General features: G+C 40.8%; 1 non-coding gene across 1 annotated transcript; it reads right to left on the bottom strand.

The window, feature by feature from the left end:
* Window positions 1–4,574: 4,574 nt before the first annotated feature.
* On the bottom strand, window positions 4,575–4,693 carry LOC145417264 (5S ribosomal RNA). The gene has a single exon (XR_013900475.1). It is a non-coding gene; the product is annotated as a 5S ribosomal RNA (ribosomal RNA).
* Window positions 4,694–5,607: the final 914 nt, after the last annotated feature.

The following is a 5,607-nucleotide window of genomic DNA, read 5'->3' as shown; positions in this document are numbered from 1 at the left end:
TACAGTGTGGGACTTAACTGTGTTAACAATGTTGTGTTACAAATTATTTTGGTTCTCGCTAAACAACCTCCCTGCAGCGAGAGGAAGTCTCTTCAGAGTTTGTTTCTTTTGCTCCCTAACAGTTTTATTTGTCTTAGTGGAACACTCACCCTGTTTCCCACCGATGAGATGAAGTTAGGTAGGATCAGGAAACAAATGAAGAAAAACCACACAAAGGGGAAAACTATCAAACAAATGTCTGCCACTGTAGCTGTGAATAGACAATAGGTGACTAATTCCTAAAAGGGAGTGAGGTAGGAGAGGACATCTGCTGGATGTTGTACAAAAAGGGAAACATTTACAGCAAGTGTAGGCACGTTTAGCTGCAGTAGTAGGCTTTGGAATGTGACTTATGTTTATAGAATACAGTAAAGGGAATGACAGGCATACTGCATAGCCTACCCAACCCCTTCCCCCCCAAAAAAAAAAAAAAAAAAAAAGCACAGTAAAAAGTTGCTAAGACAAAGCTAATTTGGGAAAGAATTCACTAGTTGGCATGTATGTTGGGGTTTATCTGTAGGAAGCAGCAAATTGCAGGGAAAACGTACAATAGGACAGTGAAAATTATGTATACAATAAATATACAGTATACCTAAGAGAAAAAGCTTGTGCAACAGGAATATGACAAGCTTTGACAGGAATATAGACTACGGCAAAAGGGCAGAACAGTAGCTGTGCACTTCAAAGTGTGCGAAGAAAAATAAAACAAGAGGAGCACTCAGTGGAGCGCATCTCTCCGACAAGGACAACGTAATTTTCAAACCACTCTTCATAATGGGTTAGATTTTCTCATCCCTGATTAGGGTTTCGCAGAATGTGCATACCGGATCCAGAATTTGTAATACGATGCGGATCGGTCCCAAGTGTTAATCGATTGTTCTCTGGGATATGGGCTATCTACCAACCAATTTGGTCCAGATCTCTCTTATAGGTTTTGGGCAATCCTGTTATCAGACAAATTAACAAACTAACAAACAGGCAGGGGTGAAAACATACTCTCCTTGTCGGAGAGAACTACTGTAAAAATTGCCACACGATCTAAAACAAAAAATATGCATCTCGATATTGCAATGCACATTAAGTCCGAGGTAAAGAATATAATAAAACGGCAACTATTGTGTCTAAAAAATCAGAACGACAGCCAAAACAATACTGCTAAAACAAAAGCAGCTCAAAAATACTGACTACACCCTTAAACAATTTACAATAACTGGCAAAACATGCATGAAGGAATATTACACAATGTTGAAAGCAAATGTTATAACAATGAACACAAACGGTCATAAATATTGCTGTGAATGACGAAAGATGAAAGATACGAAAGAGCAATGTGAGACTAATGACGGGGAGGAAGGAGAGAGGAAGGAAAGAAGCCGACGATGAGAAGCATAACTAGAAAGAACGAGTAAAGTGAACACTATACTACCTCTTTTTCCCCCACAGCTACCCCTCATTACCTCCCCCAAGGAGGTTAGGTTTTGGCCGGCGTTGGTTTGTTTGTCTGTTTGTCTGTTAGCAGGATTACTCAAAAAAGTTATGAACAAATTTTGCTGAAAAATTTTGGAGGGGTAGGGAATGGCCCAAGGAACAATCCATTAAATATTGGTAGTGATCCGGATCATCATCCGGATCAAAGAATTTTATGTTTGTTCACACGATATCTCAAAAAGTTCTCAATGAATTTCTTTGAAATATTGTGGAATGGTTGGCCGTGGGACAAGAAAAAAATGATTAAATTTGGGGGCAGATCCGGATCCGGATCCTGCAGTGGCATTGGCAGAGGTATGCGCTCTCTTTTCACCTTTCTTCCCCTTCCATTCAAATATACCATTATCACCATCCCTTCACATCCGTTCCTCTCCCCCTCATTCTCATCACCTTGCCTACATCTTCTTCCTCCTTGCCATCATCCCCGCACCTCTCTTCCCCACCCTTCCCCCCTACCCAATTCACACCCTTCTTGTCACACACACTCAACCCCCCCACCTTAATCACCCCACATTGTACTGTACAACCCTCACATATTTTGTGGAATCTAACGTTGCCATATTTTCAGATGCAGTTATAGGTGAGCGATGCACTACATCCATTTAGCATTTTTGTCTCTTTATTTCCCTGATGCCATTCTGGTTTGGGTCAGACATTCTCTCTCTCTCTCTCTCTTTTTTTTTTATTTTTTTATTTATGATACTGGTAAGAGTTATATTTCGTTCATGTCCTCTCTCTCTCTCTCTCTCTCTCTCTCTCTTTCATTTTGTGTGGATGTTTTTTTTTTTTTCTTGGTCGGACATTATTAAATCTCTCGTCCCACACTGACCCTTTTTCTCTTTTCTTTCTTCCAACCCTTCCGTCACCCCTCGCGTCCACTCCACTTTTCCATGTCCTTTTTACCCTAAACTGGCTACAATACTGTCCATATAAATGTCATTTTGTTAGGCTATTTCCATAAATCGAATAGAAACTTTGATATATTCCAGTTTATGTTAATAACTCAGATTAAAGATTACTGAATATTAGTGACGAAGAGATAGTACATCTAGTAAATATAACTATGACGTAAGGTAAAGCAAGTATTGAGTCATAAAGGATAGTAGTGTGACTCACCCCAACCAACTGTACTGTACACACAACAGTCCTTACAAGAAGCTTTGTACGCTAGTTTGACGTGTGTGTGTGTGTGTGTGTGTGTGTGTGTGTGTGTGTGTGTGTGTGTGTGTGTGTGTGTGTGTGTGTGTGAGAGAGAGAGAGAGAGAGAGAGAGAGAGAGAGAGAGAATATTATTACATACATGCACTTTTGGCAGCAAACTGTTCGTTGCTGGTATTGGTCTGTATAATTATTATGGGTGGTACTCTTCTGTGTATTTCTGATGCGTTTTATAGAATGTCTACATGAAAAACATTTGACCTTTAATGTACTTACAGTCCACAACACTATCACCTCAGTCGCTAATCACCCTCGTACACAACAGTTATTAATTTACTGGAGTGGTGTGTGCGGTGAGGCGAGGTAAGGGAGTCAGAATTATGGGACGTGATATCACAAACAGAAGCAAGCGGCACGAAATGTCTCATAAAATATTAAAATGTGAGAAGATAACAGGATGTTGGGTAGGGGTCTGCTCTTTCCTACTTCCATTGAGTCTACGATATTATATGTCCCTGCCTTCACTGTCTGAATTTCTCCCTTCTCTCTCTCCTTCATTGTGTATATAATCATCTTTTATCTCCTTCCACCCTTTCTCCACCCCTTCCTCCCTCCCTTCTCTTCCTCCATCCCTCCCCCACTCTCTTCCTTCTTCCTGCTCCAGTATATCTTCCTGCCCTCCTTCATTCCCTTCGTAAACCCCTCCACTGTGTGAATAATCCTCCCTCGTCTGCCTATCTGCTTGGCACACGTAATTTTCCACCCTGGCTGCGGCAGGCAACGAATCGTATTAGGAATACAACAACAGCGGCAAAAAAGTTTGCTGAAGATTGCAACTGTAACAAATTTCATCACCACAACGATTTTCCGAAAGTCACAGAAAATTCCCATACGAGAAGAATTTACTTTCAAACTTAACTTAAACGGTGTAAAGAATCTAATATTAAGCCTTTCAGTGCTGTTGTCTCAACTGAAATTTTATCACGTCAGTACCAGATTTTGTTCAGCCTTAGAGTTCCAGCAATGGAAGAAATAACTCGAGTAGCTCATTCCCTGATATTGATTCACAGGGGAGTTGTGTTTAGGCTAACACCAAACGATTTCTTTACAGTTGAAAATAATCCAAGTATATAGATAGCTAGATAGGCAGATGGAGAGAGAGAGAGAGAGAGGAACCTACATACCAAGGACAAGAAGTTATATACAGTATATATCAGGTAACGACAAAAAAGTCTGTTAAAGAACAGCAGTACAAAGTATGAATAAGATTCCCGGTAAGGTTAGATGAAGAAGTAGCTAGAAAGAGACTACTTATTATTATACTGAGGAGGAAGGAAGGAGGTTGATATTCATATGATCGAAATGGAGAATTTTACTTAGGATATTTTGCTTTGTTTTGATAAGTTTAACCCTTTACCAGCAGTGGTTTTCACTCGATTGAATAAAATCATAACATTATGGCTTTAGCTGAAATAAAATATCATTCTGTCAAATCACGGTCATAACTAATCGAGATGCAGCATCTGAGGCAACCCTTAATAAAAGATAAGATATTTTATTTTGTTAGGTAAAGAGTTAATATTCTCAATTTTTTGTGTGTGTGCTCACAAAAAATGATTACGGGAAGGGCTGTCCATATGTACAGTTATGTCAGTTTAGAAAATACCCAGGTTATGAAGCATTAAGTAGGCATTAATTAAAGTGAACTTCTTGACCTCAAACGTCAGCAAGTGTTGTTGTTGTTTGGTTTGCTAAATACGATAAATTCATTCATTCATTGCCAGACGCCATGTATCCCAAACGGGGTGGCCAAGGGCTTAGAGTTAATTGTTTTACAGGGAGGGGCACTAATCCTCCACCAACCCCACTTGACACGTAGGGAGAACGTTATGCCAACAGCATCTGGTGTTCCGAGGCGGTCACCCATCCAAGTACTAACCAGACCCAACGTTGCTTAACTTCGCTGATCGGACGGGAAGCGGTGAACTCAACGTGGCTTGGCCGTTGGCATAATTGATGAAAAACCCTGTTAAAACAATAGGACAGAACTGTTTTTCACATTGCAAGAACAGCAAGACGCAGACTTAGTAATGATAGGAAAGTATAAACTGCAGGCACAGACAGTTGTACCAAAGAGACGGAAGTTAAAAAATGACAAAGTGAGAGACAGAAGAAGAAGAAGAAGAAGAGAGAGAGAGAGAGAGAGAGAGAGAGAGAGAGAGAGAGAGAGAGAGAGAGAGAGAGAGAGAGAGAGAGAGAGAGAGAGAGAGAGAGTGGGAGAGACGGGAGGTAGAAGAGAATGAGGAGGGAAAGAAGAAGGAAAGTAAGAAATACGAGAAGGGGAGGAAAGGATAGGATGAGGAGAAATCTGGTGGAGTGACGAAATAAATGAAGGATGATAAAAGAGAAGAAAGGAAGAATGAGAGGGAGGAAAGCAGGGAGGGAAAACAAGGAAGCAGTGTGTGAGTTGAGAAGAGTGAAAGAAAGAACCAAAGGAGGATGGGAGGTGAAGAAACAATGTGAAGAAGGACAAAGCGAGGTGAAGGAAAGAGTAAGAATAAGGAAGAAATTAAGAGCCCGTGAGAGAGATAGATGCACGGAAGCAAGGAGGCAAAGAAAAGAAAAAAAGGATGAGAGAGAGAGAGAGAGAGAGAGAGAGAGAGAGAGAGAGAGAGAGAGTGAGAGAGAACCCTTAGGGGCCTTGTTTGTATAACTGATGGGTATTGCCAATGGTGGTTACACACACACACACACACACACACACACACACACACACACACACACACACACACACACACACACCTCTGGGATGGGTTATATAGTGAGTGAAATGGGTCAGGGTTTAAAAAGAGGGTTGAGTGTGAAGGTGTAAATTGTGACTTGTGGTAAAGTCTAAAGATGATCTATATGGCAGGACCCACTA

The sequence above is a fragment of the Coenobita brevimanus genome, chromosome 109 (genome assembly GCF_032717465.1).
Source record: "Coenobita brevimanus isolate Jiangsu-jjx chromosome 109, ASM3271746v2, whole genome shotgun sequence".
In the NCBI taxonomy this organism is placed as follows: Eukaryota; Metazoa; Arthropoda; class Malacostraca; order Decapoda; family Coenobitidae; genus Coenobita; species Coenobita brevimanus.
This window is presented reverse-complemented; position numbering and strand designations above follow the sequence as displayed.